At 37.9% G+C, this 27758-nt stretch overlaps 1 pseudogene; it reads right to left on the bottom strand.

The window, feature by feature from the left end:
• The window catches only part of LOC144455835 (ragulator complex protein LAMTOR1-like), a 77977-nt pseudogene extending 50624 nt beyond the window's left edge, over nt 1-27353 (bottom strand).
• Between the last annotated feature and the right edge of the window lie 405 nt (nt 27354-27758).

The raw sequence follows: 27758 nt of genomic DNA, 5'->3' as shown, positions 1-27758 counted from the left end.
AAAAAGAAAAAAGGGAAGAAAGGGAATTCCTATTAAAATGGGTAATGACTGAACAAATTGTGATATATTATAATAAATATTATTGTTCTGTAATAAATGATAATATTTCAAAGAATCTTGGGAGTTACTAACTGATGCAGAGTGAAATGAATAGAGCCAGGAAAAGAGTTTGTACAATAAAAAACTTATAAAGAAAAACAACCTTTGAAGAGTTCTGATCAAAGCAATGACTAACCAATGTATTGAGAAGACTTATGACGAAGCATGCTATTTATCTCTTGACATAGAAGAGGGGTATAGAAAGAGACATGCAATTTGGATAAAACCACTGGGTTGATTTGTTTTGCTTGATTATTCTTATTATATTACAAAGTTTCCTCCCTGCCCCACCCCTTTTTTTAATTGGTGGAAGGAAGGTGGAGTTTGAAGGAGGTAGGGCTAGCAATCGTGATGAAAAAAAAGAGGGCCATTGACACTTTAAAAAAATGAACAGAAGAAAACTGAAGTGAATTCAGAAGGAAGCATGAATAAACAGGGCAGTTGAAAGTAACATGTGAAATATACCATATACTTTTTAAAAGCAAGCAAAGATTCACATTGTCATATACATACCATCCTCTTTTGTGCTCTGCTTTTTATATGGAAATGTTCTTGCTGAAGTTTAAATTCAAAATATAAAACTAAAACTAAAAAAGGCAACTGAATGCTATGAAATTATAATGATTAAGGTTGATTCCACTTCTTTAGATGAGAAGATATGAGGTGGGGGACTGTAGATGTGGAACACTGTATACAATGTTAGAATACAAAGTGTTGGTCAGTTTTGCTGAATGTATTTTTCTTCTCTCTATTCTCTGTTATAAGGGATAGCTCTGTGGGAAGGAGAGTAAGGAATAATATGTTGAGAATTGTAGGTGATGTTAAAAACAAAGCATAACAGCATTTTGTTAAATCCACTTTGTCTTTTATGGAGGCAGGGAAGAACCTTATGTAGGAAAACCAATCTTTTGTTCCAGTCTTGTCTATGAGGATAGTTTCTTGTTAATATCATTAGGGAATGAAACCAACCCCAGAGTTCTAAGTTCTAATTCTGGTCAAAGCAATGTGTGTGATGTGGAAGCAAAAATGAGGGAGATTGGCATGCTGAGAAGATGGCAAAATCAAAGGGAAGTTAAGGACCAGCTATCCCATCAGGGGACAAGAAGCACAGCATTGGTTACAGTGATTTAATATTGTACGGGAGGAAATAGACAACTATTAGAAGTGAGAGAAAGATAGAGAAAGGATCCAATTACAGATCATCAAAGATATCCCATAGTAGGGTCCAGGGAAACTTTCTCCAACTCCATTTAGTGAGCTCAGAATCATCCTATGGACTAAAGAAGGCAAATGACAAAAAATAATAAGATGGAGGCTTAAAAAATGGAACTAGGAAAGGGGGAGAATAGGTCCACCAATAGTGGCCTTTCAGTCTCCTTGTGGTAGTATCCCGCTTAGCCACCCTCACCCCTTGAGGATCACAGAACTTGTCCAAACAGTGATCTGAGAGAACAGAGAAAAGAAATCTTGAAAAGGGGCACAGCAATAATGGATGTACAAAAGAGAAAAAAATTAAGGTTAGAAGTGTGTTTATAGCAAGGACACCAAGGAAAAGTAAACAGAGTGATTGATAAAGGCATATAAAATCTGATTTAAGAGCAGAAATTCACAAAGAAAAAAAAACATATTGATTAACAAGTATTTTATAGCAAAGGAAACTGAATCAAAATCTCCTGAGAAAAGCAAGTTATTAAAACAAAATTTTCCCAGTCCCCAGAAATGACAATGGAGAAATTCCAAGAAAATCCAGAATGTTTCAGGAAAACAGAATAAAGTGAAAATATCAGAGAAATAAGAACAGAAATTATAACTATTTAAACAAATCAACAAGCCAAACAAGAGGGTAAATAATTTAGCAAAAGATAGAGATAATGTTTAAAAGTATTTTTTTCAGAAAAAGTCATGCAAAATTTAAGAGACAGAAGGAAAAATAATAGATCAAAGTTAAAAAGCAAAGCTGGAAGCATACAGGAGAACTTTACAAGAATACAGAAGAGCTCTACTAAACAAGAACACTGAAGGCAAAATGCAAAGAGATCTCTAAAGATCATAGATCTTTCAGAAAAACATCATAAACAAGAAAAGCTAAATACCATATTTCAGTAACTCATCCAGGAAAATTGCCCAGAACTATCAGAGGCAGACGAGAAAGTACAAAGTGAAGGAATACACACTTCAACAAAAACAAATTCCAAATTTAACTCACCAACAAACTTCATAGCCAAAATTCAGAATCATAACATCAAACAACAACTTTTTTTCAGGCAGGAAGGAGAAAAAAACTTTCCCATTTTCAGATGAATCCAACAGAATAACACAGGATTACTTGATGGTTAAAAAAAATCAAAAGAATTGAAATATGGTATTCTGAAAAGCATATCCTACAAAGGTAAATATAAGCATAAAAGAAAATAATTGAATATTCAGTAAAAGCATGGATTCAAGTCATTCAGAAGAACTCAAAGATGAGAAAGATTTTCAACATGCAAAATGATTAAATGAAACAAACTTAAACATTTTCATGTTAACAATGAAAGACTAAGAAACAAAAAGTCTTTGTGTAGGCAATGCCAGACACTGCGGAATCTTTTTGTTTATTGTTTGGTTTTTCTTTAAAAGAACTCATATATCATCTGACAGATATTGAGAGGCAATGTGAACATCACTGGGCTAAAGAACTTAAGAAAGAAAACCACAATGGGAAAAATCCATTGTAGAGTAGAAGTAAATTCGTATTAGAGTAAAAAACAATCTCATCAACATAGTGACAGGTAGCAGGACAATGAAAGGAATTTCAGGAGAGAAGAGGATAGGATGAGAGTGCCCAGGATAAGACTAGTCAGAACATAGTAAGAGAGGTAGATAAGAGGCTTTCAGTTTCTCCCTGTTTTATAGTGGAGGGAGAGTAGAGTTAGAACATTGGGGGACAGGTTACAGAAAAGGGAATGGGAATTGGATCTTACCAGCAATATAAGGGAAAACTCTAATAGCAACAAAAAGCCATCACACAGAATCTGGAGAGGGTGAAGCAGGAGACTTTCAATGAATTCTGCTGAGAGTGTTTGGATACTACAGGAGGTCAACTTCTCCAAGATGGGCCTATACATATAGGTACTATGGTACTCTCATCAGGTAGTGATAAAGGTAGAAACCCTGGAGGGGCACAACTAATAAAGGTTTAAAAGAGAACATTCATGACAGTAGAAGGGACAAGTGACAGGAGTTACAAACCCCTTCCCCCTGAATCCTGCTGCCTCCGTCAAGAATTAACTCTCTGCTTCCAGGAGCCAAGATGGTGGAGTGGTAGTCGCTCTCACTCTTCCCTATCAACCTCTGAAAACCCAGAAAATATCACCCCAGGAACAGCTGAACTGGAAGAAAGACGGGGAGCAGCAACGCAGCAGCCCAGGAAACCGGTCTGCCAGTGCCTCAACAAAAATAGGGGAAGCAGCACTGCAGGGGGCCCCGGGCGGATAAGCACCCTGCAGCATTCATCTGAAAGGAGCTGAAGAAAGCAACCTAGAGTCTTCATAATGCCCCAGCCTTGCTGATTCCAGCCCAGCACCGGGTAAGCTATCAGAACCCCAGGAAGAGATCCTGAAGCAGGTGCCTAGGTGAGGGCGGGAAATGGGGGAGGCCGGCTCAGAAAACCACTAAATGCCTCGGCATTCTGCCTCAAAGGCATCTCCCGGTGCATTAGCAGAAACAAGGGAGGCAGCACTGCAAGGGGTCCCAGGCAGATAAACACCCATCTAAAAGGACCTGAAGAAAGCTAAAAGAAAGGAAAAGCGGGCAACCTAGAATTGCCTGAAAGTTCCAGCCTTGCTGATTCCAGCCCAACTTGAGGTAAGCTGCCAGAAACCTCCAGCCTCCAATTGCCAACATAAGAGGCCTTAGTACACACAGCCAGTGACCAAGACCTAGGCTCCCAACACAAGAAGCTTGGGTCAGTACCCTCTGCTCCCCAGCAGAGCTCAATCTCTTTAAAGGCCAAGGAATAAAGAAACACTATGAGTAAAAAGAAACTCACCATAGATTCATATTGTGAGAAGAGTGAAGATCAAGACAGAAATTCTGAAGAGGACGACATTGTCAACAAACCCACATCTGCAACATCGAAAGGCACTATGAACTGGTCTGAAGCCCAAAAAGCCTTCTTAGAAGAGCTCAAGAAGGATTTTAATAGTCAAATGAGAGAGGTAGAAGAGTCCTTCAAAAATACAATTGGCCAATTGGAAAAAAATACACTGAAGAAAACAAGTCCCTAAAAAACAACTTCACTAATGTGAAAATATGTTTACTAGGAATGTAAATGTAAAGCCTATGTCAGATTGTGCTCTGTCTTGGGGAGGGTGGTGGGGAGGAAGGGGGAGGAAAATTTTCAACTCAAAAGAATATGGAAGTGATTGTTGATAAATCAAAATAAATTAATAAAAAAAAAAGAATTAATTCTCCCGGGAATAGATTCTAGGGTATTTAGAATAGTAAATGAGGAAAAAAAGGTGGGCTGAAAACAACATTTCTTAGAATGGGATGTTACAAATTAATATCACCATAGTGAAAGAATGAATGAGATGGCTGTGGGAGGGCAGGGACATGGAGAATTAGGCATTTTGGCTTTATTCCTTTTTTATCATTTATCACTATACCCATATTTAACTAGAAAAAGGAAAGGTAAAATGAGAGAAAGACAGAGGTAGAGTCAAATTGGTGTAGCGAATAGAGAGCCAGCCTTGAAACCAAAAGAATGTTGGTTAAAGTCCTGACCCTAACACAAACAGGCAGTGTGACTGTGAACAAGTCACTTAACCTCTCAATACTTTAGGCAACTCTCTAAAACTATATTTTGCAGAGGATACATCTACCTGCACCATTAGAAAGAGAAATCAGAAGTCCAGTCCATATATATATATATATATATATATATATATATATATATATATATATATATATATACATATATATATATATATGTACATATAGAACATGTAAAATTGCACAAAATACTTATATGTGATGTTAAAGTATCTATTATGCATACTATATTATTGTATCTATTATATTATATATATATATAATTTGTATATTGCATTTTTCAGTTGTTTCAGTCATGTCTGACTCTTTGTGACAGTTTTCTTGACAAAGATACTGCAGTGGTTTGCCATTTCCTTCTCCAGCTCATCTTACAGATAAGGAAACTGAGGCAACCAGAGTTATGTGACTTGCCCAAGGTCACACAGCCAGTGTCTGAGGCCAGATTTTAACTCAGGAAGATGAGTCTCCCTGACTCCAGGCCCAGAGCTCTATCCCCTGTACCATTTAGCTCCGTATATTGCATATATAATATCTATATCATTCAGACACCTACGATACTGATTTACTAACAAGGAGATGAGATTGTTTTGCCTCTAAAACACCAATTCACTTCTTGTTTCTACTTTCCTATAGATTTTTCTTATTAGATCTTTTGCTTCTTAGACTAGTTAACCCATTAATGTTTTCATTGCCCTCTCTCAAGTAATGTATGGCTTTTTTAGGAAAAAAATCAAACAGCAAATAAAAGGTCTTCCCAAATCCATTGCCTTGTCTAGTTCTTCCTCTATGCAAATAAACATTTCACTTCTTAATATTTAAACTGGGAAGGTAGCATACAATGGGAAGAGCACTGGCTCTATAGTCAGGGGAGTGGAATGGAATCCCACCCCTCATGCTTACTACCTATATGACCTTGGACAAGTCATCTAACCTCCTAAGGCCTCAGTTTAGCCTTCTGTAAAATGAGATGGCTGAAATATAAGGCCTTTGAAGATTCTTATAGCTCCAGCTCTAGGATCTTATTATACAGCAATTAACAAAGGAAAATGAAGAAATGAGATAGCCCAAAACAGAGACTACATGATGATGTCATGAATGTCACAGAACAACTCAGAAACGGCAAATAATTATGTTCAAAATAAAAATAAGAATACAACTAAGGTGGTCATTAGAGGAATTTTTTTCTTTGAAAATTTATATTAATGTTATTATAGTAATAAAATAGAAAAAGTTAGGATGAACTGACCATGCATTTATAAGGAATAAAAAAGTAATACCTTATAACAAATACAAAAGAAGATATCTTTAAAATTAGAACATAAATAAAACAACTTGAAAAATAAAGATTATAGGGCTGATACTATTAAAATCAGATTTTAAAAGGGCAACCAAATCTAAAAAAGAATTAAATGACCAAAATTGAAAATTAACATGAATTCACAACAAAGAAGAGATAAAATAATGATCACAATTAAATGCCAGCAAAACTGAGAAGTGAAAGATAGTAGATGAGAATCTACAAAAATATAAAATAAAAGAAGGAAAACATTTTAAAAAAAATAAAGAAAGCAAAATAAAACTAGGAATCCTAAATGACATAATTTGTGGAAAAACAAATCAAGAAAACCATAAGTCTGTGTGTGTGTGTGTGTGTGTGTGTGTGTGTGTGTGTGTGTGTGTGTGTGTTAGGGGTGAGGAGGACACTTGAACCAGATGGATTCACAAGTGTATTCTATAAGATATTTAAAGAATATTTAAGCTACAAAAATTAATTCTCAAAAAATATAGACACAAGATAACTATCTCTTTTTATGAGTAAAATATTGTTCTGACACCCAAACTAGGGAGAAGCAAAGTAAGGAATGAGAATTATAGATCCATTTCATTAAGGAATATTGACACAGAATTTTTAAATAAACCCTTGTAAGACTTCAGCAATATATTCAGAAAATAATTCACTATGACCAAGATAGATTTATACCAAGGATTCAGGGATTGTTCAAAATGAAGCAAACAACGAGTATCCCTAATCATATCAACAACATTAAAAAAAAAACCTGATTATTTCAACAGATGCAGAAAAGGTCCTTCACAAAACTCATCCCCATCCCCATTGATTCTTGTGCTGTCTTTAGGGACCAGGTTAAACAAAAATAATCCTTCTTCCATGTAACAACCTGTCATACGTTTTAAAAAGAGCCACCATACTCTCTGCAAGTCCATTCTTTTCCAGGCTAAAGACTCACAGTTTCTTCAACTAACCCTTGTCATAATGATCACAGCATGGTGATCAGTCCCTTGACCATCCTGGGCACTTTCTTTTGAATATGCTCCAGTTTTTCAATATCTCTCCTGAAATGAAGGACCCCACATGAAGCACAATATTCCAGTTCTAGGCTCATCAGTACAATGGGACCATTACATTCAATGTGCTGGCTGTTATTCTTCTCATACTGTTGACACAAATTAGCCTTTCAGTCCTCTAAAACCTACAGATATTTTTTCTCCTCACCTTCCCTAACCTGTGTGCATACAATGTTTTGGAAGCTATGTCACATTTTATATTTTGTTCTATTGTTTAATGAGCCTAATGAATTGTTGTTGTCGTTGTGTTTGTCCTTTGTTCTCAAAGAGGACCGTGACATCAGGGAGGTGATGCCATGACTTGCAAGTGAATTGGATTTAAGAGAGGAACCCTCACTCTCTCCTCCAGAGCCATCTGGGTGCAGTGGCAAGATACAGATCAGGATGCCTGGATATGGCCCCAAATTGAATTATATACTGACAGTTTGAAAAACTATGCCCTCTTTTTCACTGCTAAGGACTTAACATTTTCTTTGCACTCATTTTCTTTTTTCTTTTTCAAAAATTTGCTTATTTTTATTTTTCTCAATTACATGTAAACAAAATTTTTAATATTCATTTTTTTATTTTGAGTTCTGAATTCTCTTTCTCCACTTCCCCTTTCTTCAGAAGGCAAGCAATTTGATATAGATATGTATAACCGTTCAGTCATGTAAAACGTACTTCCAAATTAGCCATGTTTTGCACTAGTTTTCTAAACAATCTCTATGTATCATCTAATCATGATGTCCCTATTGTCTTAAAGCAAGTTTGTTTTGAGAGGACCAGAATGGGCTTCAGTTGTTCTTATCAACATAGTTATAGGGAAGCTGGGCTATTGTTGTTATTATTATTATTACTGTATTATTTATTTCTGAATCAATATTATTCTACCACATTGTCACAAATAAGATTTATCATGAAGAATAATAATAGCTAACATTTAGATAAAGCTTTGGAATCTGCAAAGCACTTTATGCATATTATCTCTTTTTATTTAAAAAAAAAACCTTGGGAAAGAGGTGCTATTATTATCCCCATTTTGCAGATTAGGAAACTGAAATACAGGTTAAATGAGTTAACCAAGGTCATACATCTAAGTGTGTCTGCGTCCATATTTGAACTCAGGTCTTCCTGACTACAAATCTATCACTTTATCCATTGTGCTACCCAGATGCCTATCAATAAAAAGGGATAACAACAGAGCACTTTTAGTTCACAGCATCTTTCTTTTGTCCTTGGAACCACTGTCTACCAATGTGCTGGGATATAGCCAAATTTCCTCCTTCCTACTCCTTTAAGACAACCCCTTTTTATTGTGACACATGACTACACAGAGGGAATTTCCCTGCTTCCAAGGGGATCCCTTTACCACTAAAAGGGATTATAGGAGGAGTCAGAGCCCCAGCACAATGCAATTCAGCACTCTTGTGGAAGTTTTAATTCCTAGTGGCTAATTGCCACCTGGCATCCATTCACTAACATGACACCAGGTCACTCTAAACATTATGCTTTCAAAGCCAGTGTATTTTTTTTTGAAAAATCTATTAAATTAGAACACATCTCCTAAATGTATTCCAGAGCAATAATTATAACAACAATCATAAATATACCAGAGGCATGGTAGGTAAAAAGGTTTCTCTTCATATAAGAAGGAGAGGGAATATTACTACAGTCCTTTTCTCAAAATCCTTTTTAGACCTTGTAGTTATTCATATGTATGTGAATATGTATATAATGTATACATTTGTTTGTGGTATGTTTTAGAGATAGAGAGAGACAGAGACAGAGACAGAGAATCAGTTAAGTGCCTGATCCAGCAACAAAGATAACACAAATAATTGATGGTAGAGGAACCCAAGTCTGTTGATTCCCACTCAAAAGCTTTCCCCATTACACCTCTGTTCCCTGCAAAAATCAAATAGGTCCCATTAAGGTGGACTTGCTGATCAAATTGTAGCTTATGAATGAAATATGATTGCATCATAAAAATGAAAAATTCAGAGAAACTCAGGAAGACTTGTATGAACTGATGCAGAGAAGAGAAAGAAGAACCGGGATGATGATATTCAAAATTATTATAATAATATAAACAAAAATCAATTATAAAAGGCAGCTGAGCTCAGATTAATCACAATGGCAAAAAAAACATTCTCCTTCTCAAGGTCAGGGGGTAGGGGGGAGGACCATGGTGACAGAATGTTATACAATGTAATATGTGGTTGTTTTATGAATTAGAAGCTGTTTAATTGTATTTAAATTATAATGTGTGTGACTATGATGTACAAAACAAAAGAAATCCATAAAACCTTTTTTAAAGATAAGCTAGCAGGCAAGGGAACAATACAACATCTTTAATTTTAAAATGGGGAAGCAGAGGGAAAGAGTACCTTGTAATTCATTAATCCAGACTGACTGCAATGTGATAACCTACACACGTATTTGTAATAGAGTACCTCCTAAAAAGTCTCCTGAGCCTAGGTATGAGCAGCCCTGCCTATTTTACTAAAAAAGACTTCACTATATCTAGCCCTCAGGCAGCTAGTTGGTGCAGCAGATAGAATGTTGTGCCTGTAGTCAGAAAGAGGAGTCTTTCTGAGTTCAAATCTGGCCTCAGACACTAGCTAGGTGACCCTGGGGAAGTCACCTTATCTTTTCCCCTCAGTTTTCTCATCTCTAAAATGAGCTGGAGAAGGGAATGGCAAATCACGCCAGTATCTTTGCCAAGAAAACAGATGGGGTCACAAACAGTCAGATACAATTGAAACAACTGAACAACAACAAATACCTAGCCCTGTGTTGGGCCTTTAGAGAGTATTTTTTAAAAAAGACCTCATGCCTACCTTCACGGAGATTACAATATGATGGGGATTGCCAGACAAACAGACTTGAAACAATTAGAGAACCATATAAGGCAGTCATCATGGAAATCAAGTCCTAAAAAAAAAGATGATATAGACAATAAATGTCTCCCTGGGTCAGGAAGGGTTAGAATATTATCTATTGACTGGAACTATGTTAACAAACTTAGGTAACATGATAAAAATAGTAAAACTCATTTCAGCTCTTTGGGCCTCAGTTTCCTCATCTATAAAATGAGGAGGGTAGACTAGATGATCTTCTAGCTCTAATATATCTCCTATAGCCTATAGGGGAAAGTGGTTTAGGAGAAGGAAGATTTGAAGGGGACCTTTAAGGATTGAAGAAAGATGCGGGTGTTAGTGGAGGCAGTAGGGTCACCAAGACCTTTCTTAAAATCTCATATTGGATGAGGCAGCTAGGTGACGCAGTGGATAGAGCGCCAGTTCTGGAGTCAGGAGGACCTGAGTTCAAATGTGACCTCAGACACATGACACTCACTAGCTGTGTGACTCTGGACAAGTCACTTAACCCCAACTGCCCTCACCAAAAATAAATAAATAAATAAATGCCGTGTTGGAGTCAGTTCTGTGCTTCCCTAAAGAGGTAAGAATTATTTCTGATTTTTCCTCTAAAAAAAACCCTATACTAAATTATAACCAAAAAACCTCTCTTGTCTTGGGATTGGCAAGGGATGGTGCCCAATGGAGAAACTAATATGTTAGGAGCTATCCAAAAATAGAATAGGCTGTCCCTGGAGTTAGAGGACCTGTGTTCAAATTCTGCATCTGTGTGACCTTAAACAAAGCCCCTTAACTCTTCTAGCCCTTATTTCTCTCCTTTGATCTCCACCTAGAGGAGGACCTCCTATAGAATGCTCCTTAAAAACTTTCACATAACATTTTTATATGTATAAATATATATTACATATATATGTGTGTGTATGTACATGTAATAAATATAAGTATATATAAAATAAATATACTTTATCTCAAATCAAACCTCAAATTGCGAGGAGGGCACTAAGCATCTGATGAGGGAGTTCAAGAAAGGCATCACATAGAAGATGGTGCTTGAGCTGTGTCTAGAGGGAAGTAATGGGATTCTATGAGACAGAGGTGAGTTGTTAGTGGCTTCTAGGGGTGAATGGGGGGACAGTTAACATTTGTTGCTGAATGCTCCCTATTCCCTCCCCCACCCCAACATACACATATATCCACACTCAGTTTCTTTTCTTGTAGCTCACCAGAGAAGGCTGATTCAGGCAACAATGTTTAAAAAAAGACCTCCTTTTTTCTTAAGAAAGCATCTCTTTCTTCAGTCTAGATGCACTGCCAAAAAGCAATGTTCTTGGAAGAGTGAAATCATTGAGTATTATGGACAATAGAAGTGTGGTTGTAAAAGTGACTCCTTATTTCTCAGGGCTGGGCTTCCTGAAGAATCATCACAATTGCCTTTGCCAAAGGCCTACAAAGTCAGCTCTGTTTTCACCTTTGCAGCAATTATTAATCTACTACTGCTCAAGTTTCCTTCCCTTCTAAATTGGCAACTTTTTGACCTAGCCATCTCCCAAATCAAATCGGGATCAATTAGAGTCATTTAGGAAAACTATACATAGCAGAAAATGTTCAGTAGCTGAAATATAATTAGGTATAATTGAGTACAAGTATTATGTAGTAAAATATAGCTGATCAGCTACACAGGCTTTCCCTTATGTTTTTATTTAAAATTTCACCTAACAAACCAATAGTAATGTTTAAAAATGAAAAACCTATAGGTGGATATAGAACAGGGGAGGCTTGGGAAGGGGTTTAACATGACATAGTGGAGAGAAAGTCAGCCTCAAAGCCAGAAAGATCTGGGTTCAAAACCTGCCTCTGTGTGACCCTGGACAAATCGGTTAACCTTTCAGTTCTCTAGATAATTATCCAAGAATTCTCCAAGGATTTGGAGCAGGTGCCAAGTTGTACTGGTCAGGAGGGTTGGTCTTGTCACCTGGGAACTCCCTATGATTTCATAGCAATGAATTCACAGGTCTAGTCTCTATTTCCATAGCACAGTGCTAGGTGCATCTCCTTAAACCAAGATATCCAAAGGTCCCTTTTGAGCATCTCTTGTCTGTGTTGGGCAATGTGGGGAATATAAAGAAAATATCACACCCAGTTTCTGCACTCAAGGAGTTTTGTGGGAAGACAATAGAAGACAGCGAGGTGGTATAGGAGACCAAGTGCTACTTCTAGAGTCAGGAAGAGCTGCTTCAGGCATTTACTACCTGTGTGACCCAAGGCAAGTCACCAAAACCTCTCATCCTCCATTTCTTTAACAGTAAAATGGCAATAATAAGGTACCTACCTGCCAGGGTTGTAAAGTGCTTTGTAAACCTTGGAGCACTATTTTAAACATTAGTTACCATTATTATGATTAGCATTATTTTATTGTAAGAAACAAGGTGGAAGGAATGGTACAGTAGAAAGAACACTGGTTCTATAGTCAGAGAACCTGGATTCAAATATTACATCTGATGCTTACAACCAATGTGACCTTGGGCAAATCATTTCACTCCCCTGAGCCTTGGTTTCTTCATCTCTAAAATGAGGGTATTGGACTAGTTGGTTTCTCTGGTCCCTCCTAACTCTGAAGTTATGACTCTAGGATTCTATGAACCAGGGAGCATAGTATAAAGTGAATCATGTCCACCACCAATGCCCTAATTGAGGGCCAAACTGGTGTTGCTATTTGTCCTTTGATTTTGAATAGGACCAATGATATCACAGGCGGTGTGATTCATGAGCAAATTGGATTTAAATGAGTCGGAGTTGCACAAAGTTATCAGCCTCACCCACTCTTCCAGAGTCATCAAAGTCCAGTGGCAAGACAAAAGTTAAAATGACTGGTAGATAGCCCAGGATGCAGTGAATGACCTTGGGGTCTTCAATGACTGACCAAGCTCTAAGTGCTCCACAGTGCCTACTTCAGCCACCTTCATGGCTATTGGAACAAATTGTTCTCATCTACCCATTCCACCAAGGGAAATCTTCACGTGCTTAGGGTAAGACATCCCCCCTAACTGATCAACAGGTAAGTTACCCTCTGCCTGCTTTACCCTTTCTGCCTAAAGGATTCACCAGGGTGTGGCTACTGGGCATGGGATAGCTTCTTGGACCCACAGGTGAGAGCTGACAGCCAGGTAGATACCAAAGTTGGATGAGCAGCCCTGAAGAGGACTTGGGAAGTCCTCACACCAGAGGTGCTAGTCCTCCTTGAACATCTCAAATACCTGAATTACCTGTTCACTGGACCGCTGGACTAGCCTCCTTCCTGGTTTCCCTGCCTCCATTCCTTCCCCAACTCCATTCGTTCCTGAAAGCCACTGCAGAAACATCTTCCTAAGGCGCAGGTCCGACCACATCACTCCCCATTCCATAGGCTCTCCATTGTCTGCTAACACCCAATCCAAATTCCTTAGCCTGGCATTCAAGTCGAATCTCGTCTCCGACACTTACTCCAACTACGGGACACTAGCCAAGTCAATTTTGTTCGCTAAGCTTCACTTGGTTCTCTGGCGTCATGGAAATAATACAGAGCTTGCAGTAAGGAAAACTGGCTTCAAATCCACTCCAGGTCCTACTGTAAAATCATGGCCAAAGCCAGTTGTGAAGATTCTTTAAGGCACAATCCTGTTACAAAGAGTATAAACTCAGTCCCTACCCTCAATCAACATAAAATCTAATTGGAGAGATAAGATTTACACACTTGAAAAAGCTAAAATAAGAGTCAATATTTGCTAAACACCAAATGAGTTGTTGTTTCAGTCATGTCCAACTCATCATAAATCCACTTGGGGTTTGCTTGGCAAACATACTGGAGTGGTTTGTAATTTCCTTCTTCCATTTCATTTTATAGATGAGGAAACTGAGGCAAACAGGGTGAAGTGATTTGCCCAGAGTAACACAGCTAGTATGTCTCTGATTTGAACTCAGGTCTTCCTGACTCCAGGCTTGGCACTCTATCCAGTGCACTACCCTAATGAGTGGAATGTATCAAATAAGTGTGATAGGAATTGACAGAAGGAAGAGGAATGAGGCATCAAGGAGGAGGAGAAATTTGAGGTAGGCCCTCGAAAACTGGGTAGAGTTGAAATAAATGTCAAGGGGTGAGGAGAGAATCCTAAAAGGTGGACGTATTAAATAGTAAATGCACACAGTTGGAAGGGCACTAGAGAAGAGGGGATTAATAAAACGTGTCAATAAGTAAGCCAACCCGGCTAGACTAAAGGGTTCATATTGAGAAGACAATGTTGAGAAGGTAGGTTGGGATCCTTTAGTAAAGGGCCTTGAATGTCAGGTTAAGGAAAAGAGACCTCCTCCAAAGCTCATAGTCCTCCTCCTCTTTCTTTCCCTGGGTTATTTTATCCTTCCTTAGGCAGACTGGGGCCCTGCTCCTGGAGGCTTACTATATTGGTACTAGACTTAGTGTGGATGCCTGATCAGCTTTAGCCCTACTGCAGCTTAGACCTCCCCAAGTTCAAGCTCAGCTTTCTTGATAGCAAGGGATGTGGTGTGAGCCTTATAAATATGAGCCACCTTGACTGGTCTTTCTAATTTTAATGGAGTGAGGAGGATGCTAGTTCAAATGTGGCCTTAGATATTTACTAGCTGTGCAACACTGGGCAAGTCACTTAGGCTCTGCCTCAGTTTCCTCATCTGGAAAATGAGAGTAATAAGAGTACCCACATCCTAGCATTGTTGAGAAGATAAAATGAGAAAATATTCATAAAATTCTTTGTAAAATTTAAAGCACTAAATAAATGCTAGTTATCATTATTGTTATTTTACCCCATTTTAGGTAAATTAGCATTTTCCAATCGAGATAAAAGCAAACTAAGGCAATTTTTTAAATTTAAATTTTACTTTTTTCAATGAACAATTTTTTTTCTCTTCTATCCACCTCCCAACCACCACCCCTCACCATGATTTAAAAAAAAAGAAAATTATAACCCTTGTAGCAAAGATGCATAATGGAGCAAAACAAATTCTCTTCATTAGCCATGTTCAAAAACATACATATCTCATTCTGTACTTTGAGTTCATCTCCTCTCTGAGGATGGTGAGGAGGTGGGTAGCATGCCTCCTCCTCAGTCCTCTGGACCAAGGCACATTCATAATTCTCAAGCCACTTACACAAGGTCACCCAACAGCATCTCAGTAATCTGGGAAGCAAAATCCCAAGCTTCTGATTTTCTCCCTGCTGGCACTCATTCTGCCAGGCCATACGTATCTCATAAATAATTAATAATGGGAAATGCACAACTCCATTTCCTTTCATTTATGATTCCCAGATGGCTTAGAGAGTGAATTTTCTTATCCAGGGAATCTCTGAGAAATGTGTTACCCAAAACGCTCAACTGCTACTGTTTAGCTCCATATGAAAACAAAGCAGTGATTTCACTACCTCAAGAAAAAAGCGTTCTTACATAAGGAAATGGTAAGAAGTGATAGTTTGTGCTGGAGCAGGGTTTTCTTTGATTAAACTCTGTGGCCCTGGGTCCTGTACTTTAACTAGAGGGTCAACTGTTGATGATGAGGCTGATGATGAAAAGAGAATGATGACAAAACCAAGACTCTTGACCTCTATATCCCCTCACATACTGGCTACCAATTATCATTCATCTGTCCTCTATTTGACTCATTCCCTAGGAAGAAATAGTAATATCTTAACTAACACCAGGGAACTTGGGGACTCAAGGCCACATGTGGCCATCTAGGTCCTCAAGTGTGGCCTTTTGACTGAGTCCAAGTTTTACAGAACAAATCCTTTTATTAAGGGAATTTGTTCTGTGAAGTTTGAACTCAATCAAAGGGACATACTTGAGGACCTAGAAGGTCACATACGGCTTCAAGGCTGCATGTTCCCCACCACTGCCTTAGACAAAGGCTTGCAGAATTCATCTTAACTGTATCTATTACAAATGTGATAGCCTTAAGTGTTCAAACTGAATCAGTGGAGGCAGAGCCAAGATGGTATAATAAAGGCAGTGTCTTGCCTGAGTTCTCCCCAAAACCTTTTTGAACATATTTAAATAATGCCAGAAAATACTTCTTGGAATAGTAGAACCTACAAAAGAAGCCAAAGACAACTTAAAAGGTCGGCAGGAAAGGTCTGTCACACCTGTCACAATCCAGTGCAGTCTGCACCAACACAGATTAGGCCCCAGCAAACCAGGAACAAGCCTTGGGAACCACTGAATCTGCAGCTGCAGAGGCTGCTTCTAGAGCTCTCAGCCCACAGACAATAAGGGGGTCAAGCAACTGATCAGAAGAATATTACAGGGGTGTCTTTGCTGGCACTGGGGGCAAGCCTCTGTTCTGTTGCTTTGCCTGTACTGAGATCTGGGTTACAATCCTTGGTGAAAGTCCCAGGGCAAGGAGGAGCACTAGCGCACACACTAGAGCTTTCAGGCTGCAGTGAAGTAGGGACCCTCCTCACAGTTCCAATGCAGAAAAGAGTGCTTGTAGCCACTCACAGGCCAGAGCACAGGCCAGGAGAGTAGTAAACACCTCATATCATCTTATGAGAACTGAAAACCTACAGGTCCCTGGAAGTATCTCTGAAAATCTGCACAAAACTTCTGAAGCTTGGGACAGTGTGCCCTCCACCCTGGAAGCAGAGCCCCACTTTAACAAAGAGTTGAAAGTCAAGAAATACATTGGAAAACAAGCAAACAACGGAAAAAATTCTGACCATAGAAAGTTACTATGGTGACAAGGAAGATCAAAACACACACACTCAGAAAAAGATAACAAAGTGAAAGATCCTATATCCAAAGCCTCCAAGAAAAAAAAAAATGTGAATTGGTCTCTTTCCATGGCAGACGTCAAAAAGGATTTTGAAAATCAAGCCACAGAGGTAGATGAAAAGTTGGGAAGAGAAATGAGTGATACAAGGAAATCATAAAAAGAGTCAACAGCTTAGTAAAGGAGACACAAAAATTACTGAAGAAAATAACACCTTATAAAACAGACTAGGTCAAATACTTAAAGAGGTACAAAAAATCAATAAGGAGAAGAATGCATTGAAAAGCAGAACTGGCCAAATGCAAAAAGCACAAAAATTCACTGAGGGAAAAAAAATTCTTGAAAAGTAGAATTGAACAAATGGAAAAGAGGGTACAAAAGCTCAGGGAAGAAAACAATTCCTTGAAAAAAAGAATTGGGCAAATGGAAGCTAATGACTCTATGAGAGATCAAGAAACAATAAGATAAAAACAAAAGAATGAAAAAATAGAAGACAATGTGAAATGTCTCATTGTAAAAACAACTGATCTAGAAAACAGATCCAGGAGAGATCATTTAAAAATTATTGGACTACTTGAAAGCCATGATCAAATAAAAAGAGCCTAGACACCATCTTTCAAGAAAGTATTAAGGAAAACTGCTGTGCTATCCTAGAACCAGAGGGTAAAATAGAAATTGAAAGAATCCACAGATCACTTCCTGAAAGGAATACCAAAATGAAAACTCCCAGGAACACTATAGCCAAACTCCAGAGTTCCCAGGTCAAAGAGAAAATATTGCAAGCAGCCAGAAAAAAAAATCAAGTATCATGGAGCCACAGTCAAGATAATACAAGATTTAGCAGCTTCTACATTAAAGGATAGGAAGGCGTAAAATATAATATTCTGGAGGGCAAAGTAGCTAGGATTACAACCAAGAATAACCTCCCAGCAAAACTGTGTAGAATTCATCAAGGGAAAAATGGACATTCAATAAAGTAGAAGACTTTTAAGCATTCTTGATTAAAAGACCAGCACTGAATAGAAAAATCTTACTTTCAAATGTAAGCCTCCAAGAAGCATAGAAAGGTAAACAGGCAAGGGAAATCATAAGGGACTTAATAATGTTAAACTGTTTACATTCCTACCAGAGAAGATGATACCTGTAACTCATAAAAAAAACTTTCTCATTATTAGGGCAGTTAGGAGTATTTGTAGATAGAAGGCACAGGTATGAGTTGAATGTGAAGGGATGATAGCTAAAAAAATAAAATTAAGGGGTGAGAGAGGAATGCACTGGGAGAAAGGAAAAGGGAAAGGCAGAATAGAGGCAAATTTTCTCACATAAAAGAGGCAAGAAAAAGCTTTTAGAGTGGAGGGGAAGACCAAGGAGGTGAAAGAGAGTGAGTGAACCTTCCTCTCATAGGAATTCGCTCAAAGAGGGAATAACATACACACTCAATTGGGTATAGAAATCTATCTTACCCTACAGATAGGGAATAAAAGAAATGGGGGGAGGTGATAGAAGGGAGCACAGATTCAGGGAAGCAGTAATCAGAAGCAAAACATTTTTGAGGAGAGACAGAGTGAAAGGAGAGAGAGAATAGAATATACAGAGGGGGAAATAGGATGGAGGGAAATACAGTTAGCAATCATAACTGTGAAAAAATTTTGAAGCAAGTTTCTCCAATAAAGGCCTCATCTCAAACATATAGAGAACTGAGTTATATTTATAAAAATAAGAGCCATTCTCCAACTGATAAATAATAAAAAGATAGGAAGTTTTCAGTTAAAGCAATCAAAGCTATGTATAGCTATATGAAAAAATGCTCTAACTCATTATTAATTGGAAAAATGCAAATTAAAACAATCCTGAGATTCTACTTCATACCTATTAGATTGGCTAATAGGACAGAAAAGGAAAATGACAAATGTTGGAGGAGATGTGGGAAAAATGAAATATTAATGCAGTGTTGCTGGAGTTGTGACCTGATTCAACCATTCTGTAGCGCAATTTGGAATTACACCCAAAGGTCTATAAAACCATGCATATCCTTTGACCTAGCAATACCAGTACTAGGCTTGTATCTAAAAAGAGATAAAAACAAAAAGGAAAAGGACCTATATGTACAAAAATATTTATAAAAGCTATTTTCTAGTGGCAAAGATTTGGAAATTGAAAGGATGCCCATCAATTGGGGAATGACTGATCAAACTGTGTTATGTGATTATGATAGAATATTATTGTGCTATAAAAAATGATGAGCAAGATGCTCTCAGAAAAACCTGGAAAGACTTATATGAGTGATGCAAAGTGATATGTACCGTGTACAAAGTAACATCAATATTTTAAGATGACCAGCTGTGAATGACTTAACTATTCTTGGCAATACAGTGATCCAAGACAACTCTGAAGGACTTAACAACGAAAAATGCTATCCATCCCCAGAGAAAGAACTGATGGTGTCTGAATACAGATTGAAGCATACTTTTTTAAAATGTATTTTTCTTAAGGTTTTTTTCTCTGTTTTCTTTCACAACATGACTAATATGGAAATATATTTTGCATGACTACACATGCCTTCTCCATGGGGGGAGTAGGGAAGGAGGAAGGGAGAGAATTTTGAACTCAAAGTTTTAAAAATGAATGTTTAAAATTGTTTTTACATGTAATTGGAGAAAAATAAAATGCTAAACAAGATGAATCAGTTACCAAGTTTCTGCAGAAACAACCTTTTTAAATCAGTCATATGAGTGACAGAGAACAAATGATACAGTGGCTACAAGTATTTTCATTCATACATTAAAGATAATCCATAAATAACTTAAGAAGACACTAAGATACCAACACCATGAAATACCATTTAATGAACTCTCTCAGAATTCTATTGCACTAACCAATGGGGAACATACAAAACCAGCTTTTTAAAGGTGAATTTTATTTAATAAGTAAAAATTCTATGAAAAAGACAAAATAAATAAAACCCGGCCAAAACTGAACACAACAGCCAAGTGTTCAAGGAAATCTAAGAACACAAACTACTAGAGAGAAGGATTCCTTCCCCTCCCCCACGTTTTGCTAGAAAAAACATTCTGAAGTCTGGCAAGAAATAGGTTTAGAATACCAAGTTATACCACGTGCCACAGTAAATTCCAAATAGATGTGACCTAAATTTAAAGGGTCACATCATTTAAAAATTAAATAGGAATAGATAGCAGAGAGAATTCTTAAGCAAAAAAGGGGATAAAGTTTGATCATGAAAATGAAGTGGACAATTTTGATGACTTAAAATTCAAACTAATGTATCTATAAAAGAACTTTCAAATGGTAAAATAATCTTCACATCAAATATTGATGATAAAAGTCTGATATTCAAGACATATAGAGAATTGATGCAAAAATATGAGTCATTCCCTAACAGATAAAATGTTCAAAAGACATAAAAAAATATTTTTTTCCTTTTTCCCTATAAGTTAACCCATTTATTGTTGGACTATAGGCTACAGATATTTGATAAAGTGAAGGTTTTACTGGTCTTTTAATTCCTTCAGTCATCTGAAGAGATCAGCTACTGTTTTCATACAGGATCCATAGTGCTAGATACTTACAGTTCATTTCTTCATTTTGGTCTTGCCAAGGGAGAAGTTATATTTGCTTTGATGGGTAATTTAAATTTCTTCACCACTTTTCTGATGGATACTCTGTAATAGGTTCCATATTTGCCAACAATTCTGATATTTCTTGATACTTTTAGCCATGTCAGCAGTTGTAGGACCCAAGCTTAGAGAAAGTAAATTTTTTTCAAAATAAAAACTACCAAGAATGCTACAAAACGTCTCCAAATTACCAACAATAGAGTAAATGCAAATTAAAACAACCCTGAAGTTTCACCTCACATCCAACAAATTGACGTAACAAAGATGATGATGTCATCAATGCAGGAGAATCTGTGAGAAGACAGTCACATCAATGCACTGTTGGTAAAGTTGTGAATTGTTCTAATTGTTTTGGAAAACAATTTGGAAATATATGGCAAAAATCATTAAACTGTTCATATTCCTTAATCCAGCTATCCCACAGTCACACATACAATTCAAAGAAGTTAAAGATAGAGGGATAAGTCCCATATATACCAAAATATTCATAGTAGCATTTTTTTGTGGCAGCAAAAAAACAAAAACAAAACTTGAAAAAAGTAGCTAGCCATGGATTGATGCATTTCTAAACAAATTGTGGCATGCTAAAGTTACGGAATATTTTCAAGTCATAGAAAATAAATATAAAGAATTCAGAAAAAAGATTTGTGCATACTTATACAGGGTAAAATCATTAGAATAAGAAGAACAATATACACGAAACTAAAATAATATAAATAAAAACACTGCTAAAGAGCAGCTGATCTTTCATTAATTTTAATGACCTAACTTCATTGTGGTGCTTTAACAAATTTTATTTAAAAAAATTAATAATCAGCAAATATAAATGAAAATTTATAAAAACTTAACATTTCTGCTTTCAGGTCTCCACTCATGGGAATTTCCTTAAGCTTATAGTAGAATACTGGAGGAATTATATGGTAGATCCTCCTATCTCTGCCATGGATTAGAAGTAGCTGGGCTTCAGTGTTCTTACCTATTTTTAAAAAACTAAGAATTTGAGATGATCTCTAAGGGATCTTCTAGCTCTGAAATTTCCTAATGTTAGAATTCTTCCATTTCCCAAGGGCAAAGGAAACACAACCTCAGATTAGGGCTAGCCTTTGTACTGAATCTCACACAAAGGGGACAAAGTCATGCTTTTCCTTTGGAAAGTCACACCACTGGAAGTCCCTGCCCACCACGGGCTAAGCCAGGAAGAGGATGTACATTGTCAACAGAGTAGCACCCATCCTGCATCAGGCGCAGGGGGAATGATCCAGCCCTCCTGAGAAGTAGCCCTTTGTTCAATCTCTTCCTGGCATAATCTGAAAGTCAAAGAAGTACCCCCTCTTGTGATTAAAGGATCTAGGAAGATTCATGGGTTTAAAATTTTTTTTAAATAAAATTTAATTACCCATGGTTTTCTAAAGACCAGCTAGTCTATTCTCAATGTAATCTCCCAATAAGCACCAGAGTCTGGGCTCTGCACTGGAGTTTTTGACATAAATTATTTGAGGCCATGTGTATTTCATCTTGGTTGATTCAAGAAATTACCAGTGTCCTAAGCCTTAGTGACAGAAGCTGACATATCAAAGGATCCATAGGAACATAAACAAAAAATAAATCGCCATTCCACTGCCCCTCCCCAAAACTAAATTCCTCATTTTACAAAGACCATATAATCCTTTCATTTTCAAACAAACACCACTGCATCATTGTTATTCTAGTGTAAGCTAGCGTAAATCTTACAACGAGGAGCGTGTTTAATGTGCTTTTTAATCGCCCTGTTTGAAGGGCTCCTAACTGACATCATCTCATTGAGGAATCCAAGGGGGATTATGCGTGTCAGTCCAATCAGTCGGTGGTAATGGTAGCACAAAAGATATATCTAAGTACTCACCACAGTAAACTAGGCACTATATTTGCCTACCTTGTAAAAAGAAAAAAACTCAGAGCTATTACATTAATTGGCACTAAAAGCATGTAATAGCTATCTAATCTATTAATTTTCCATTTAATATTAACTTGAGGGGCTGCAATGGCATGGTTTTGACCCAAGGAAGGAACCAGCTCCCCTTTGCATTGCCTCAAGGGAGAGAAATGCTTGGGAGAAGACAGGCCGCCATGACATTTGTTTGCCCTGACCTTGTATTGGAAGATTTTGTTTTCATACAAGTATTGACTTTCTGTGAGGCCAGCCTGGCTGAGCCTGATGTAGCTTGTTCCTTTGGAAATTGTAAAGGCTCACAGGTTCAAGAAGTAGTTCTTTACTCTCAGGCACTGGGGGAGTATGAGATACATTGTTGGTCTTGAAACGGAGAGAAAACATGAGCAATACAGCATTTAGAACCCTTGGGTTCTCTTTATGTGTCCCCAATACCTATTGCACTAACTGTAGTGCTACTTTGGAGATAGAAGACCTGGGTTCAAGTACTAGTTCTGCTACTCAATACCTCTTGGGCAAGTCACTTCACACCTCTCTGGACCTCAGTTTTCTTACCTGTAAAATGGAAAAATAAAGCTAGATTCTTAACCTGGGGTCTGTGAACTTGTAAAAAATAGATATTTTGGTAAGTGTATTTCAATATAATTGGTTTCCTTTGTAGTTCTATGTAATTGTTTTGTCCATTTAATACACATTATTCTGAAAAAGAAATGTCCATGGACTTCACCAGATCAGTAGAAGGGCCCATGATCCCAAAAAAAGTGAAGAACCCCTGGCCTAGAGCATCTCTAAGGTCACTTCCAGGTCTAAATCCTATGAAAAAGCTTAGTAATCATCAGAAAGTCACCCAATTTTTCTGTGCTATATTCATCCAAATGCAGGCTTTATCTCAAAAATGAGATCTTTTCTAAAAGAAAAAATACAGATTTTGGGGGGTTAGTTTTTGGTCAGACCTATGATTTCACTAAGACAGGGAATTCCCTCTACCAGTTTAGAGCGACACCTTTTATGAAATTTTTAATCTTAGAGAGTTTTCCAGGGTCACATAGCCAGTGTTCATTAGAGAGAGGACATGAGCCCAGGTCTTCCTGACTTTCAACTCTTTTTACACCATGCCACATTTGCCACTGTCTGAACACATACAGACACAGGGAAGAAAATCTCCAAAAGTTTTATACACAGAAGATTTGGTGTGAGAAGATTGCAGCCTCGGTTGCGGCTAATATGTGAGAGGTAGATTGGTGCCAACACTGGAGGTGGAAAGTCTACATTCAAATCCTGACTTTGGCCCATACTCACTGTGTAACATCTGGCAAGTCACTTAACCTGCCAGAGGCCCAGGTCACTCTCTAAGACTAAATGTTTCAGAAGTTTTCCATAGTAAATAGTAATATCATGTTGCCGTGAGAGGGTAAGGGCAAATGAGCCTACTAAGAATAATTAAGCAATTTAAACTTTGTTAAAAGTTTAACACAGATACTCTTAAATCTACTAATAAGCTTCAGAAAGAGACAGGTTAAAAATCTCTAAAATGCCAAGAATACAGTTTCATTATCTGAAATAAAGTAGGGGAAACAAGAGAGGGCAATACCTCAAAGCATGTGTTCCCACCAAAAAACAAGACAAGACCTCTTCACACAGTACACCTTTTTTAGATGAATAGGCCCGATGACGGATGGCATAATGAATTCTCTTAATGTTCCCATACTCTTTCACTATGTAACTTTGGTATTTTGGGCAACTGAGATAGAACCCCTAAGTGGCTCTCCTCACTAACCAATTGTCTTGCTCTGGCTCACCTCTCACTCATTACAAATTTTATCTAAGTGATGCTCACCTGCCAAGGATATTGTGAAATACTTCTAAGAACAAATAGAAAATTTTTCAATTAATCAGGGTGATATCATGGCACAACTTCAAGAAGAAGAGAAAAGGAGGAGGGGAATATTGGTACCTCATTCCCTGGAGAGAGGTACTAAGTTGTCTTCTGAAAGCAGAATCAGGAAACTTGGGCACCCAATAAGGTTGTTCTCCTCAGTTGGTCATTTCTGAAAAAAAGCATCTCAGAGGCAGAAGGTAAGGGATAGGGGGAGTTGTATTCTTGGCTTCCCGAAGTGGAACTTGAAATGCATTTTCCTAGATAAGCAATATGATAAGGGGTGGTTAGTTGTGGTTGAATTCTCAATACTACACTCCAGGAACATTATCTATTCAACTGATTTTACTCATCATTGATTTTATGGGCTGGTCTGGGAACCCAACCAACACATATAACATGGCTTCTATAAGAAGGCATGCCCCAGGTTCTACACAACTAAACTACAAATGAGCTTTGGAAATGTGTGCAAGTTGGGGCCTGATGGATTTAATTCATGAGTTCAGGGCATGCAACAGGGCATTCAACCAGTGATGCTTTGATAACAAAATTCTGATGGCAGTTCTCTGAGTACTTGACTATGCTTGTGGTCAGACATTTATAGCCCCTTATGAAAACAATGTAGGGCCGTTATTGGATGGACCCAATTGTGTCTGATCTGACTATTGGTGCCACATGTATTATGGGCCTCCTCTTAGGCCCCATATTCTCTTCAAATCTAGCCTCAGACACTTACTAGCTGTGTGACCCTGGGCAGGTCACTTAACTTCTGTCTGCCTCCATTTCCTCAACTATAAAATGGGCATAATAATTGCATTCACCTCCCAGGGTTGTTGTGAGAAAAAAATGAGATAATATTGCTGAGGAGCTTAGTACAATTCCTGGCATATAGTAGGTGCTTAATGCCACTGCTTGTTTCCTTTCTTCTCTTACACCCAGACTCTGGGTATGTTGGTTTCTTCCCAGGTATTCTCTTTTATCTGCAAAGGCAACAGGGGGTTTGGAATCTCCTTTTTCTGATAAGTGGTGTAAGACCAAATCTGAAAAAAAGAACCAGGAGAGGAATTTACACAGTAAAAACAATTATAGAAATGAAAATAATTCAACAAGGATTTGTCAAAGTGCTTATTTTGTGTCAGGCACTGTGCTAGACACTGGGAATGCAAAGACAAAAACAGCAGCTCTTGCCCTCAAGGAGCTTACACTTTACTGAAAACCACACTGAAAGGTATCTGAACTATGATTAACTGTAGGAACCAGTCTTGGTTCCTGGAGCTTTATGGAGCAGCAAGGTGGCACAGTGGATAGAGCATTGGGCCTGGAGTCAGGAAGACCTGTGTTCAAATCCAGCCTCAGATACTTATTAGCTGTGTGACCCTGGGCAAGTCGCTTAACCCTCTTTGCCTCAGTTTCCTCATCTATAAAATGAATTGGAGAAAGAAATGGCAAATCACTCTAGTATTTCTGCCAAGAAAACCCCAAATGGGGTCACAAAGAGTCAGACATGAGTGGAATGACTGAACAACAAAAAGTTTGTTATATAATGTATATATAATGTTGTATATATAATAAAGTTTGTTATATAATGTTGTATATATAATGATGAATATACTTTTCTCTTGTAAGTAAAGAGTTGGGGGAAGGGAAAACTATGGGTATGGAATGCTGCCTGCACTGTCAGAGGTGGTCATTATATTATTTGATTTTGCCTAACTGCTTTTCCTTTTTTGTATTTAAACAATGAAAGGCTCTATGCAGAAAAAGGCATATTAGGAATTGTCTGTTGTATAAAAAGGCATTAATAAAGCTTTTAGACATGTGGTTCTCAGCGCCTCAAGCCTGGACTATTTATTGCAACAGTCTTCAGGTTGGTCTCCCTGCCCCAAGTCTCTTCTCACTCCAATGTATCCTCCATTCAGCTGCAAGGTGCTCTTCCTAAAGTGCAGGTGACCATGTCACCTCCCTACTCATTAAACTCCAGTGGCTCCCCATTACATCCAGGACCAAATAGAAAGTATTCTGTTTGTTATTTAAAGGCATTCACAATCTAACCCATTCCTACCTTTCCATTTTTCTTACCCTTTACTTCCTTCCACCTGTTATAATCTAGCAATATGGGCCTTCTTACTGTTTCTCCAACACGACAACCTATTTCTTCATACCATACCTTTTTCACTGGTTGTTCCCAATGTCTAGAATGTACTCCTTTCCTTACCTCTCTCTAATGGTTTCCCTGACTTCCTTCTAGACTCAACTAAGATTATACTTTCTGCAAGACACCTTTCCAGGCTCCTCCCTAGAGATCACACCCATCTACTCTGATTATATGTGGCGTGCATATAGTTGTTTACACGTTGTTTCTCCCACTAGAAAATGAGCTCCTTGAGGGCAGGGACTGTGTTTTGGCCTTTTGTACCTCTAGTGCTCAACACAGTGCCTGGCACATGGTAAGTGTTTAATAAAGATTTGTTGACTGATTGACTAAAAATACAATAAAACCAATTGAATGCAAAAAATAAATCTGACTAGAGGCCACTTAGACTTGCTCAAGGCACTCAAATTCAGGGTTTGTGCCCAATCTCTATAGCTAGCTACAAAGCAGGAAACACTTGCCTCCCAAGCCTTCCCAAACACATACACACACACACACACACACACACACACACACACACACACACACACACGCTCTTCAGACTTCTACAGTTCTAAGCACCAGCAGGATACCCTAGAGCAGCAGTTATTGATTTTTTTGGTCTCAGAACCCATTTAACTCTTAAAAATTATTGAGTCTTTCCCCCAAAAAAGAGTTTTGTTCAGGTGTGTTATATCTACTGATATTTACTATATTAGACATTAAAATATCTTAGTATTATTACAAAAATAGTTTCACCTTGTGGACCACCTAAAAGGGTCTCAGAGACCTCCAGAGGTCCCAGATCACACTTTGAAAACTGCTGGTCTACAGTCTCCCAAACCTCTAGTTCCCCAGTGGTTACAACAGTCATATCGAGGTAGTCTTCCTCCCTCACTAACACTCCCTCACCTTTTAGATAAGTCATCTTACTAATATCACACACTCTCACTCCCACCGTTATCTTCACTTATTCAATAGCCACCACACACCTGTGAGTCCAGCTCTCACTAACTCTAAAAGGAACAACCTCCAAGGAATTTACTAAAACTATGAGGAACAATCAGGGATTGTGGCCATCTATGTGAGCCCTGAAAATTTCCTATACATTTGTATATGTATTGGTATGTGTATGTATATATGTGTGTGTTTGTCTGCTTCTTGGCTTCCCATTCTCTTCCCATCGCACCTCCCAAGACACACACAAACTCTGATTTTCAACCTTATCACCAGGGCTGCCAGTATAATACCTGCTCTCTGCCTATAAGAATCATATTCT

This window comes from Phascolarctos cinereus, unplaced genomic scaffold (assembly GCF_003287225.1).
Source record: "Phascolarctos cinereus isolate Bilbo 61053 unplaced genomic scaffold, phaCin_HiC Scaffold_1;HRSCAF=81, whole genome shotgun sequence".
Lineage (NCBI taxonomy): Eukaryota > Metazoa > Chordata > Mammalia > Diprotodontia > Phascolarctidae > Phascolarctos > Phascolarctos cinereus.
Note: the sequence above shows the minus strand (reverse complement) of the source record. Positions and strands in the feature narration are given on the sequence as shown.